Raw genomic sequence first — 15,622 nt, forward strand, 5'->3', positions numbered from 1 at the left:
ACTCTACTCTAGGTCAGTTGGAGCAAACGACAGGTCGAGTTAACTTCATTAAATAGTGGTCAGAGAATGTTAAACGGCGACCTTGTCTCGGCTGTTCGGACATGTTGATAATCAACTGGCAAAGTTGCACCCCTTAACAATAATAGACCCTACCAGCTCTGACATGGTCACGCAATGCTTTAGTATTCAGTTGATCAGGTCAAATTGGTAGTCATGCTTCTTGTTGTTGTTAAAATGTCATAAGTTGTAAATACTCACGAAAGCGGTCTGATATAATTCAGTCAAGTGATCAAGAACATGAGCATCGTTCTACGTTACTGGGATACGATGACATACAGCAGTCAAGTCAGCCAGTCTGACCCCCGACACCGTCAGTCGTTTAATACGACACCCAAGTTGCTGAAATATAAATCCGACCTTCGGTCAGTTGCTGCAACTGCTAAATGAGTTTAAGGACTTCTAGGTAAGGTAGCACTCAAGCACCATATGTAAAAGTGGTCGATGATCGAATCTGTATCAGACAAACCAACGGTTGATGTCGTGAGCAATGACATCCTCGATATCTCCAGGGCTGGCTTTTAATCCAATCAGGTGTCTACGCTGGGAAGTTGAGCGGACTAATCACAACTCACTTTCCCTTTTTCTAACCGATTAATCTACGCTGCTCAAACCATACAGAGGTTCTCTGAAAGAGGTAAAAAGGAGTTCGTACATACATTTTGTTTAAAGTCTCTGATCTTTCAGTTTGTCTGTATGATTTCCCACAAGTCTGAGTCGCACAGCAACAAACCTTCGCAACTGAGATCGCTACCTTTGTTCACACTGGCACCTCGGTTGTAACGGCGGCTAAGCGGATTGGCTACTATCGGGTAGATGCATCCAGGGTATAGTGGAGACTTATCAGAACGTATGCCCTGGAGATATCGAGGATGGAGCAATGAAGGAGTTAGGTTTGTTACTTGGGGTGTCTAGACCTTCAGCTGATCGATCAAGCGCGGTTTTGAACATAATTAAGTCATTGCATGTCAGTTTCAAGTGTGTGAATCCGCCGTCACATAGCTGGTATAATGCTGAATGTGACATTAACAACAGACAAACAAAAACGTGTGTGTGAAAAGCACTTTGTGAACCTCACATGCGCTCCATATGCACAACTCCTGACGAACAAGCAAACAATTACCAAAAATAGGGGATCAAACTCATCATAGGATCCTGGTACATCTAGGTTACGCAACTCTACACGATGTATTCCTTTGGCTTACACGACTGGGCTACACCATCAGCATGAAATACACGATAACTTTAGTGTGTCAAAGTTACACAAAGTAGTCTCAGTCAAGTGAACATAATATTTTTTATTTTACAAATTGGTCGGGAAAATATAGCCCTCTCAAAAAGGTGATGAGTAAAGTTTTCTTTAAAAAAAGCTTAACAAGATTAACAAGAGCACAGTAGCCACGTGCACAGTCTTCTGCAGGAATGTGACCTACCATAAATGCAATAACCACACTGGTCAAGGACGTATTGAGAGAAATGACAAATTAGGAGTTTATCGATCGATCGATCGATCGATCCACCAAATCAGCTTGCCTGACCATCCGAACCAGTTTTTCGCTTCTTACTACAAGTATGCGTTGCTGGAGGCCAATTCAAACCCGAATCTTCAGTGGGTGTGCATCCGGTCGTTTTGATATATGCCTATTTCACTAAAACACCATGGGGACAACTTGCCAAAAAATGACATTACCGACCTTTTGAAAGCTCAGTTTCAGCAACTTTGTCATGCCCAATATTCCTGCTTATCACACGTACCAATCAGGCCTCAGGTAGTAGCTTATCTAAACGGACATCGTCCCTCTGCGACATGGGCTTTATTCATGACATCATCGCCTTGCCGTCTCGCAGCTGAATTTATTGTCTGGTTGAATATAGACTAGTGTCCAAAAGAAACGATACCATATGTTTGCAATGACAGGAAATAAAACCACAACAATGCAGCAATTTTAAAGTTGTACAAAACTTCATTTCAATCAAATCTTTAAAATCATTAGCACAAGCCTGCAAAGATGAACATCTCATTAAATTATTGATCAAAAAGATAAGGGGAATTGTCTCAAAATCACGTCAGTAACGGGTATGTCCACCATGTGCATCTATACACGCCGAACCACGCCTACGGCCTGACGACGTCAAACGTCTGATGATGTTCGGGGTGATGCTTTGCCATTCCTCGAAGAGGCATCGTTCCAATTCTTGGAGGATGACCGGAGGCACAGGACGACGTCTGATTTGCCGATCTAGAAGGTGCGTAAAAGCTCGGTGGGGTTCACATCCGGTGAACATGCGGGCCATGGCAAAACCTGAACGTTGGCGGTGGCGAGGAAGTTCAATCTTCCTGTGTGTGGCCTTGCATTATCATGCTGAAAAGTGATTCCACGAGATCTTTGTCGAAGAACAATCAACCACAACTGACTGTAAAATGCCATCACGAAAACGCTGTGCATTCAAGTCTCCTCGAATTACGACAAGCCTCGTTTTGACGTCACCACATATCTCACCCCAAAACCACTAGCCCACTGCCTCCAAAAGGTCGGACATGGTGGACACACTTGGGAGCCACACGTTCACCAAATCGTCAGTACACAAGCTGCCGACCATCGTTCCTCAAGATGCAGAATCTGCACTTGTCAGAGAAAAGAACATGAGCCCACTCCCGCTGTTGCCAACGTCGAACTCGCCTGGACCATATCAGTCTGTTGGTCCGGTGTCGAAGTGTCAGGAGCGGTCCGCGGCAGGGATGACGTTACCGGATGTCGGAGTCTTCTGTACAAGGTCTGTCGACTGATCCTGTGACCCAGTGCTGTAGCCGCCATAGACGTCGCTGATGGGCCTGTCTGATAATGTTTGATTTAACATGATACTGTTTATCGACGCAATATTAACGACATCGTTTAATTATATTTTCCATGTCTATTTCAATTACACTAAAGCGTGGAGCATATTTTAGTTATTCTTATAACGTATGAACACATAAGTGTGTCACTGTTTATGTCCTGTTTGTAGGTGTTATAAACGCGTGATAGATACAAAATTATTAATACGGTTTCATTGCCAACCTATTCTAAATTTATGTCAGGATAAATTAAGATTTTCTACATACTGCCTACTACTCTTTTGAAATGCAAGTGATCTGTATGTTGACTCTACCGCAAAAATACGTTGGTTATTGAAAGTATGATGCAAAATATTCCAGCTACACTCAAACAGTCGTCCTGTAATGTACTTTTACGGATATTGGCAGTCACTCGAAACGGACTTGTATTTTACCTTTACAGATGCAGCAACATGGACGGTCACTTGGGACAGATTGATTTCCACTTCCTGGTTGACGCCTCCAAGGGGATGATAACCTGACATGATCTGTCCAGTGTGAAACAATTCGATCACATGACACATGATATAAATGTCAGCTGTGAGCTGTCAGCAGTTTTTGGCAGCATATTTTGAGAGTTTATTTTAAAAACAGCATTCACCAGAGATGTACATTGTCTTCATGTATGAAATTTACCATACGTTACACTGTACTAGGTGTGGGACACAAAAGGTTATACAAGAAAAAAGTGGTGATTTCCAAAAATTTACAATTGGGAAATATCTTATTTCGAAAAATTTCAAAACTTGGAAATATCATATTTACAAGGCTTGGAAAATCTTTGGAAATTTAGGAAGTATTTTACAGCTGGGTTTTTTTCAGTTTCTCCTTTACCCAATGATACCCATAAGCGTATAGACTTAATTACTAATATTCCATTCATCATTTTTTCTGTTAGAGTTCTTACAGGATAATGTACATAGGTGATCATGCATTTGACATATTTATTCATGAGAATGTACTATGTGTGGGATACAAGAGGTTATCTGTACCATGTCGGATCCAAGCAGAAACATGTCTCCCTTAATATTATCAAATATACATTAGTGATCCGATTTTTCGATAGGATTGGAAACTTATATACTCCTAAATGTCGAGTTAGATTATTAATGCTTGTATATTGTTTCTTTATAGCATAGACATCATGATAATTTACATCAGCTGGGCTTTGAAGATATAGTGTATGCTGTCTGTTTGGTTTGTTGTCTTGTCCTGCCGCCTTTTTTTGCGATAGCATTTTAAATGTACATGGCAGGGTGAGTGAGTGAGTGAGTGAGTGTTTAAGTGAGTATTTTTTTACGCCGCTTATAGCAATATTTAAAAAATATTCACCTGAAATGCGTTGAATCCATGTTAGGTATGGAATCTTTGTCTTCTTGGTGACGTAACCACTAGCCCACTCCACCGCCAACTCATGGTAGAGAATATGAAAACATTCGCTGGAACAGTTAAAGCATTACCCCGTGTTCAGTTGGGACTACATTCAGTGCCATAATTATTATTAATATTAATATACAAACTGTATAATGTCTTCATTATGTCTTTTTGAATAAGCTTTTAATTAAAATTGCTTTTGTAGCTCCCGTTTGATCTACACATAAGACAATCATACTATTATCATAACCATTAAAATCTAACATGGATACTTGCACTTTAATGATTAGTTTCACAGCTGACAGTTAACTACCAAATGGCATGCGGAGTTTGCCAACGTTTCACATCTGTAACTGGAGTAGTCGTCATTTCTCTATAACATAACACTGGCATTCATCTCTGACCAGTTTGGTGTTTAATTGCTTGAAATAGATTCAGTTTCAGAGTCTCCAAAATGCATACGGCTGCTACACCAGAGTGGTCAGTGCATATACAACCAAATTCTTTCAACCAGTTCAAGATTTGATCTTTGTTCAACTGCATGTTTTAGATATTTTCTTCTTTCTGGCTGCCGCTTCCTTTTACCCACTTTCACTATCTTACTGTTCTCTGTCCACACCTGGTGCTTCCACTGAGAGCCCTGTCTGTGTCATTATTGTGAATGACACCAGGTGTGCGCGAACAAAGTGGGTTTTCCCCGAAATCATCACGGAGTTTACGGGCGATTCTCTGTTGGAATAGGAGGAAATATGCCTGCGTTAGACGTGTGTAGTTGTTATAAATCTTTACCGATTGCATCAGTGATTGCAACGCCTAGTTTACGCCCATTTCGTAAATGTCTACAATATTTCCTCATCAGACATCTTGATATCTCTCGATAGTCAGGTGGGGAAACAGCGTCCTTTACATATACTGAACAGCAAAGGAAACGCTATTCTGGCTTTTTGAAATGTTTAGGGAACCGAAGAAATAAACATTTCATGAGATTTCATTTTTTCGAAACCACTTTTGTTCATCAGTCATCTTTGTATGAGTATGAGCCTGGCCTCAAACAACAATAGCCTATATATGCATGTAAGTTCTGTTTCATGAGGTCTCTAAATAACAGCGTGAGTATAACATTCTTATGTATACAAATGTGTTTTCCGACTTTTTGAGCAACCTGTGGAAATTATTTTGAAATTAAAACTATCCTCAAAGTTACACATGGTGATCACTCACGTCTTTACTAAAGAGACGAAATTACGTCCCCTTTCAGTAAATCATTGCTGCCTGTTTTAACAAGGCGTGTATCACTGTATGGAATACCATACTCGTGGACATTACTCATGGCTAAGTCCATGATGTTAGGTCCATGCTGGTCCCAAGCTGCATCTATAGAGACACAACATTCACAACAATAAGGACGAGCGCCAGCGGATTGTGTTTATTATTCAATGCAATTCATACTTGATTCTCTGCTAATGGTGATCTTATTTCTGCATGGATATGTCTAACCTCATGGTATGAATGAGAGAAAAATACATACTTACGAAGTTTCTCCACATATTATCACCACTAGTTGTGATAATTGTAATTGTATTTTTCAAGATATTAAGGATACTTCGTCTCTACTTGGCATTGAAGAAGGTGAAGTGGTGACGCATGCTTTTTCATGGATATAAACGTCTTTTATTCTGAGAAAGGTAACTTTTTGACATTGGTATTGACAGTAATGAAAGACAAGGGAGACATCAAGCAAGCCAAGTATTTCTTGCTTAAACTAATGCACCCCTGACAGGAAGCCATCTTTATGAACATATCTAGCACGTTTTGCACTGTCATGTTAAATATAGGTTATCACGCTTGTGTGTTTTGGGGATGTTAATATCCTGCATTAGCAATACACCTCATCGTTTCCTTGTTTAATTTGTCTTGTTCACAATTAGTATCCAATCAGTATCCGGACGATGGTAGAGTCACCAGACCCAGATGTCCTGCTCAAATTCTCCTGGCGATGAACCAGATGTCTCAAGTCTCCAGGACCATTTGTGGCTCAAGCGTTAGATCTGTCTCTGATGACAGGCTGGCTACTGGTGAGTCAGGGAACTTCACATTTGTTCGAGCCACTCTCAGGATGATGTACTTCATTGGTGTCGCAATTCTTCTCCAAGGAGAGGTCTAACTGCACAGTAGTTGTTTGTATCACTTATGTCCTTAGCCATTGGCAAATGTTTGCTCCTCCTTTTGAGGGACTGATGTCATACTTACCCCATGCCAAGGGTATTGATGAAATCTTACTCTTTCCGAGATCCAACCAAACATGGTATAGGGCTATTACAAAGGAAACATACATGTTAAACCCAATATAAACAAAGAACTTCTTTCTTTAATTTGGAGATGCAAAAAGAAATGTCCCTCCTAAAATATACATTGGAGAGAAAGAAATACCTTCCAATACAATTACAATTTGCTAATCGCCAACTCTATTCATCTGTTGGCACAATAAAACATATGCAGTTTGTATGTGAAAGGCTTTGGTGGACCAAACCCACTCTGGTGTGTCCACATTTGTTCGTATAATAATGGCATCATCGGAGAAGATGTGACTGACGAACAAGGGACATGTTTAACCAGAGGTATTATTAATAGACAGGTTTCCATTGTTGGGGTTAATGTAGGTAATGTTAGTCTTAGGAATATGTAAAGCTGTGCTGTTGAGACAAACGAACCTGGCTTAAATCATTCTGTTACCCCTCATGTTGATGAAGTTCAACAACAGCATCCACCTGCTCTCCCTAAGCACTTACTGGAATTGTCTGAAAGAAGCCTAACCTTTCCCCAAGCAAAGTCAGATGCCTTATCAGAGTTACTTACTAAGGTGCAAGCTGTCTTTCCAAAATTATCCAAGGATTGTGGCAGACCAGTCTAGCTGAATACCATATTCACAGATGCAATGCAAGGCCCATCAAATAGTATCCAGGGTGTAAAACCATTTGGCAAAAGGTAGACTGAAGAAAATGTTCAAGATATTGGAACATGGAGTTATCAAACCACCAAACAGTCCTTATGTAAGCGTTATAGGTTTACGTGAGGACGTCTGATGATACCTTGAGGTTTTGCATGACTACAGGTGTTTGAATGAAGAACCAGTAAAAGATGCATGTTCCTATACCAAGGATAGATGAATGTCTCAGTGCTCTTTTGCCTAAATGCTGTCTAATTACATGCATCTAAACTCTGACTCTGGCAGCTGGACGTTGTGGAAAGTGACAACAAATTGGTCTGTATCACTTTACAGTAGTGCCTTTTTGTCTAATAAATCCTCCATCAACACTTCAAAGAATAATTGGAAATCGTTGACATGCAGTGCGTTGAATGTTTAAATCATATAGATCATGTAGCTGTTCCATGCAATGGTGCAGCACAGTGATAATGAAGCTGATTCTGCGCAAGGCAGCATCAAGTTGGTGTGGACATTTCCAAAATGGTAACTCAAGCAGCAACGTTTTTGCTTCATGAACTATTGCACGACAAATATCTCCAGAGAATGAATGCCTCACCAAATCCGGTATTTGTCTGCTCTGTGGATGGAAAACTGAGAAAAGGGCATCTGCTGGACAAAAACATAGGCATTCTTCGCACCGCTTGTCAAGACCCAAGTGGGATAAAATTTCTCATCTGAACTCTTCCCTGAAAACTCTGTTGAGGCAGTGGGAAAGATAATCATATGGGTACACTGTATCGTTAATGAATACGACTAGGACCAAGTTCTGCAGCTCAGATTTAAAGAGGGATACTGTCCTCAGACGCTGCCATGGTATTTCCTCCTCTGAAACGACTTTGGGTAAAGTCAGACAATCGTTGTATTGGCCATACAGGATGATATATATTAACATACTGCTCCCTCTCTCTGTGATAGATAACCTGCTAGAAAGTCTCCTACCATCCAGAGTTCACCACTGGGTTACTACTACTAATGAGTAGCTACTGGTGTTGTTGACTCTCCACAAATTCCAAAATGGTAACAAAAAGTCATTCTGGCGACGGTAGGCCATTTTACAAAGTGGGTAGAAACCACATTACCTGATCAAGAGGCACAGACAGCCGCCAATGCCTTCACTGACACCTTTATTTGTCGGTATGGATACCACTGCAAGTGCACTCTGATCATGGTCCGAATTTTGAACCTGCTGTGTTCAATGAATGTGTGACCTGTTCCACATTAATTAAACAAGGCCTGCAAGCCTGAAATAGAAAAGAATATGTTTTTCGCATTAATATCTACAATTTATGCAGTTAATATATAAAATGTTAAATTTCTGTTAAACCCAGTTCGGCCTAACTGCAGTATTAGTGGGAGGAACATGGAAATGTAGAAAAGGGACTTTACTGAAGAGAGATTAGTGCAGATAATAGCACTGGAACAGAATATGGCTTTATCCAAATTAATATCTAAAGAAATTGTATTACAAAGGAAAAATTTTAAATGCCCATTTTTAAATTAAACTCAAATAAACTTAATCAAAACTACTTAAAAAATAAATAAATTTAAGATTGAAACTATTAAGGATGTAGATACCGTGTGGTCTCGCTATCAGTAAGAAACAGGTATGAAGGCTCGTCTTAGTAGCAAATCCTTTTGGCTAATTTGCCTGGGAAAGCAAACGACATATCATAACAATTTACAGATAATATCCAGTCTTGTGATCTTCGAGTAGTCAGGACACCTATATATTTTGAGACATTTAATACAGCTGAAAATTTGGCTGAAAGCATATTTTCTATTTCTGACTGCACTTTAGGCTCATGGCTGCTTGTTGTAAGCACTTCTTCAGTAAACATTATTTCTGCTTGATGAAAGTCTCGAGTCCCTTATTTAACTCCCCCTTGATTATTTCATGATCTGGTTGTTAACATATCTGAAAGACGTATGTTGACACTAAGATGAGCTGGATATTAAATCGTCATATGTTCCTGTCCGAGACGTTGACTGAACTGGAGAAGCAACGTTTCTGTTGTATATACTTTGGACATTATACTATATGTGTCTTGCTGTCTGTGCCTCCAAGAGCCAATTGAAAAACCATACTGTACGCGACAATCATGGTGCACTGTGGATGTGGTGCAATGGAGGACGATTGTGGAGGCAATCAACTGTTCTTTGTTAAAGGAATCCGCCGTGTTTCTCTTTATGCCCAAATAATTATGGCCAGATGATGGACTACACCCCTGAACCAGCGGTCAAGGCGGGGGAGCTGGTACATCAACGATTGGATCGGTGGGTGGAACTTACCATTGTGTGTCACTACGTTATTCACATTCATGAAGACTCCTGTTACTGATATGGCTGAAATATTGCCGATGTGACGTTAAATATTAACTCACTCACTCACTTTTATTACTGATAGTATTCTATACTATTATTGCACAGACGAAGTCAGCTACCACAGCCAAGACACCTGAGCTAGAAGAAATTGACATCAGTGAAGAAGAATCAGTTCTTCGATCCACACATCCAGGTCCTCAGCGTCAACTGACAGTGCAGTTTATTGACCAGGCGGGAGAGAGCGTCCTCAGCATCAACTGACAGTGCAGTTTATTGACCGGCTGAGGAGGGAGAAGCGTAAACGATATTGAAGATTTGGACAACGTGGATACAGGGGACTGCACAGGATTATTGGCAGGAAGATACCCGTTCACGAGACCTTAACTCAGGAGAGGAGAAACCCCCAGATACAGACATCCCTGTTGTTCTGGATTCTACCCCGAGACAACACACAGACGATGATTCATCTGGAGATGTTCCGCCTGCATCACTGCCCTCAAGATCCACAATGGAGAGACATAAGCCAAGATGGATGAGAAGTGAAATGTATGTTTTGTCAGCGCAGCCACAACCAGAATGGATGACAAGAGCGCATTATCTTAGCTCTCTATTGGGTGAGGGTATGCTTGAGACTGATCACGATAAGGTCATGGATACACTTCTAAGCATCATAGTTTCATCAATAAAGTTTTATATCTAACATTTCAAGTTGTTCTTTTGTTCATTAGTTTTTTATTCCTTTGTTACATATCCAATCACTGGCTCTCGACAGTATAGCAGTATAGAGACACACCACGGTGTCACCCACAGGGTAAGTACTTAATATTTTTTATCATGTGTATAATTATCTATGTGTGAGTAAATATCCTCTCTGTGATCATTCAAGTTGATCACCCACATGATGATTACAACCATTATGTAGTGTGTTATACATTAGTGGTAATGATTTACTTATTATGAACTAGTTATGTGTAACTGTACTTGTTGCATGTTTAGATTAATGTAAAACATTCCTTCATATATTACAGGGTGATTGACTGATCATTTGAATGACTCATTATATATACATGACTACACCCCTGAACCAGCGGTCAAGGCGAGGGAGCTGGTACATCAACGATTGGATCGCTGGGTGGAACTTACCATTGTGTGTCACTATGTTATTCACATTCATGAAGATTCCTGTTACTGATATGGCTGAAATATTGCCGATGTGACGTTAAATATTAACTCACTCACTCACTTTTATTACTGATGGTATTCTATACTATTATTGCACAGACGAAGAAAGAAAAAGGACTCTACATAGCAATTCCAGTAAGTACCATATCCAACCAAGAACCATCAATACCGGAAAGAACAGCCAGGCCAATTCCAGCTCCTAGGAGAAAGTCAGCTACCACAGCCAAGACACCTGAGCTAGAAGAAATTGACATCAGTGAAGAAGAATCAGTTCTTCGATCCACACATCCAGGTCCTCAGCGTCAACTGACAGTGCAGTTTATTGACCAGGAGGGAGAGAGCGTCCTCAGCATCAACTGTCAGTGCAGTTTATTGACCGGCTGAGGAGGGAGAAAGCGTAAACGATATTGAAGATTTGGACAACGTGGATACAGGGGACTGCACAGGATTATTGGCAGGAAGATACCCGTTCACGAGACCTTAACTCAGGAGAGGAGATACCCCCAGATACAGACATCCCTGTTGTTCTGGATTCTACCCCGAGACAACACACAGACGATGATTCATCTGGAGATGTTCCGCCTGCATCACTGCCCTCAAGATCCACAATGGAGAGACATAAGCCAAGATGGATGAGAAGTGAAATGTATGTTTTGTCAGCGCAGCCACAACCAGAATGGATGACAAGAACACATTATCTTAGCTCTCTATTGGGTGAGGGTATGCTTGAGACTGATCACGATAAGGTCATGGATACACTTCTAAGCATCATAGTTTCATCAATAAAGTTTTATATCTAACATTTCAAGTTGTTCTTTTGTTCATTAGTTTTTTATTCCTTTGTTACATATCCAATCACTGGCTCTCGACAGTATAGCAGTATAGAGACACACCACGGTGTCACCCACAGGGTAAGTACTTAATATTTTTTATCATGTGTATAATTATCTATGTGTGAGTAAATATCCTCTCTGTGATCATTCAAGTTGATCACCCACATGATGATTACAACCATTATGTAGTGTGTTATACATTAGTGGTAATGATTTACTTATTATGAACTAGTTATGTGTAACTGTACTTGTTGCATGTTTAGATTAATGTAAAACATTCCTTCATATATTACAGGGTGATTGACTGATCATTTGAATGACTCATTATATATACATGACTACACCCCTGAACCAGCGGTCAAGGCGAGGGAGCTGGTACATCAACGATTGGATCGCTGGGTGGAACTTACCATTGTGTGTCACTATGTTATTCACATTCATGAAGATTCCTGTTACTGATATGGCTGAAATATTGCCGATGTGACGTTAAATATTAACTCACTCACTCACTTTTATTACTGATGGTATTCTATACTATTATTGCACAGACGAAGAAAGAAAAAGGACTCTACATAGCAATTCCAGTAAGTACCATATCCAACCAAGAACCATCAATACCGGAAAGAACAGCCAGGCCAATTCCAGCTCCTAGGAGAAAGTCAGCTACCACAGCCAAGACACCTGAGCTAGAAGAAATTGACATCAGTGAAGAAGAATCAGTTCTTCGATCCACACATCCAGGTCCTCAGCGTCAACTGACAGTGCAGTTTATTGACCAGGAGGGAGAGAGCGTCCTCAGCATCAACTGTCAGTGCAGTTTATTGACCGGCTGAGGAGGGAGAAAGCGTAAACGATATTGAAGATTTGGACAACGTGGATACAGGGGACTGCACAGGATTATTGGCAGGAAGATACCCGTTCACGAGACCTTAACTCAGGAGAGGAGATACCCCCAGATACAGACATCCCTGTTGTTCTGGATTCTACCCCGAGACAACACACAGACGATGATTCATCTGGAGATGTTCCGCCTGCATCACTGCCCTCAAGATCCACAATGGAGAGACATAAGCCAAGATGGATGAGAAGTGAAATGTATGTTTTGTCAGCGCAGCCACAACCAGAATGGATGACAAGAACACATTATCTTAGCTCTCTATTGGGTGAGGGTATGCTTGAGACTGATCACGATAAGGTCATGGATACACTTCTAAGCATCATAGTTTCATCAATAAAGTTTTATATCTAACATTTCAAGTTGTTCTTTTGTTCATTAGTTTTTTATTCCTTTGTTACATATCCAATCACTGGCTCTCGACAGTATAGCAGTATAGAGACACACCACGGTGTCACCCACAGGGTAAGTACTTAATATTTTTTATCATGTGTATAATTATCTATGTGTGAGTAAATATCCTCTCTGTGATCATTCAAGTTGATCACCCACATGATGATTACAACCATTATGTAGTGTGTTATACATTAGTGGTAATGATTTACTTATTATGAACTAGTTATGTGTAACTGTACTTGTTGCATGTTTAGATTAATGTAAAACATTCCTTCATATATTACAGGGTGATTGACTGATCATTTGAATGACTCATTATATATACATGACTACACCCCTGAACCAGCGGTCAAGGCGAGGGAGCTGGTACATCAACGATTGGATCGCTGGGTGGAACTTACCATTGTGTGTCACTATGTTATTCACATTCATGAAGATTCCTGTTACTGATATGGCTGAAATATTGCCGATGTGACGTTAAATATTAACTCACTCACTCACTTTTATTACTGATGGTATTCTATACTATTATTGCACAGACGAAGAAAGAAAAAGGACTCTACATAGCAATTCCAGTAAGTACCATATCCAACCAAGAACCATCAATACCGGAAAGAACAGCCAGGCCAATTCCAGCTCCTAGGAGAAAGTCAGCTACCACAGCCAAGACACCTGAGCTAGAAGAAATTGACATCAGTGAAGAAGAATCAGTTCTTCGATCCACACATCCAGGTCCTCAGCGTCAACTGACAGTGCAGTTTATTGACCAGGAGGGAGAGAGCGTCCTCAGCATCAACTGTCAGTGCAGTTTATTGACCGGCTGAGGAGGGAGAAAGCGTAAACGATATTGAAGATTTGGACAACGTGGATACAGGGGACTGCACAGGATTATTGGCAGGAAGATACCCGTTCACGAGACCTTAACTCAGGAGAGGAGATACCCCCAGATACAGACATCCCTGTTGTTCTGGATTCTACCCCGAGACAACACACAGACGATGATTCATCTGGAGATGTTCCGCCTGCATCACTGCCCTCAAGATCCACAATGGAGAGACATAAGCCAAGATGGATGAGAAGTGAAATGTATGTTTTGTCAGCGCAGCCACAACCAGAATGGATGACAAGAACACATTATCTTAGCTCTCTATTGGGTGAGGGTATGCTTGAGACTGATCACGATAAGGTCATGGATACACTTCTAAGCATCATAGTTTCATCAATAAAGTTTTATATCTAACATTTCAAGTTGTTCTTTTGTTCATTAGTTTTTTATTCCTTTGTTACATATCCAATCACTGGCTCTCGACAGTATAGCAGTATAGAGACACACCACGGTGTCACCCACAGGGTAAGTACTTAATATTTTTTATCATGTGTATAATTATCTATGTGTGAGTAAATATCCTCTCTGTGATCATTCAAGTTGATCACCCACATGATGATTACAACCATTATGTAGTGTGTTATACATTAGTGGTAATGATTTACTTATTATGAACTAGTTATGTGTAACTGTACTTGTTGCATGTTTAGATTAATGTAAAACATTCCTTCATATATTACAGGGTGATTGACTGATCATTTGAATGACTCATTATATATACATGACTACACCCCTGAACCAGCGGTCAAGGCGAGGGAGCTGGTACATCAACGATTGGATCGCTGGGTGGAACTTACCATTGTGTGTCACTATGTTATTCACATTCATGAAGATTCCTGTTACTGATATGGCTGAAATATTGCCGATGTGACGTTAAATATTAACTCACTCACTCACTTTTATTACTGATGGTATTCTATACTATTATTGCACAGACGAAGAAAGAAAAAGGACTCTACATAGCAATTCCAGTAAGTACCATATCCAACCAAGAACCATCAATACCGGAAAGAACAGCCAGGCCAATTCCAGCTCCTAGGAGAAAGTCAGCTACCACAGCCAAGACACCTGAGCTAGAAGAAATTGACATCAGTGAAGAAGAATCAGTTCTTCGATCCACACATCCAGGTCCTCAGCGTCAACTGACAGTGCAGTTTATTGACCAGGAGGGAGAGAGCGTCCTCAGCATCAACTGTCAGTGCAGTTTATTGACCGGCTGAGGAGGGAGAAAGCGTAAACGATATTGAAGATTTGGACAACGTGGATACAGGGGACTGCACAGGATTATTGGCAGGAAGATACCCGTTCACGAGACCTTAACTCAGGAGAGGAGATACCCCCAGATACAGACATCCCTGTTGTTCTGGATTCTACCCCGAGACAACACACAGACGATGATTCATCTGGAGATGTTCCGCCTGCATCACTGCCCTCAAGATCCACAATGGAGAGACATAAGCCAAGATGGATGAGAAGTGAAATGTATGTTTTGTCAGCGCAGCCACAACCAGAATGGATGACAAGAACACATTATCTTAGCTCTCTATTGGGTGAGGGTATGCTTGAGACTGATCACGATAAGGTCATGGATACACTTCTAAGCATCATAGTTTCATCAATAAAGTTTTATATCTAACATTTCAAGTTGTTCTTTTGTTCATTAGTTTTTTATTCCTTTGTTACATATCCAATCACTGGCTCTCGACAGTATAGCAGTATAGAGACACACCACGGTGTCACCCACAGGGTAAGTACTTAATATTTTTTATCATGTGTATAATTATCTATGTGTGAGTAAATATCCTCTCTGTGATCA

The sequence above is a fragment of the Haliotis asinina genome, chromosome 12, assembly GCF_037392515.1.
Source record: "Haliotis asinina isolate JCU_RB_2024 chromosome 12, JCU_Hal_asi_v2, whole genome shotgun sequence".
NCBI lineage: Eukaryota > Metazoa > Mollusca > Gastropoda > Lepetellida > Haliotidae > Haliotis > Haliotis asinina.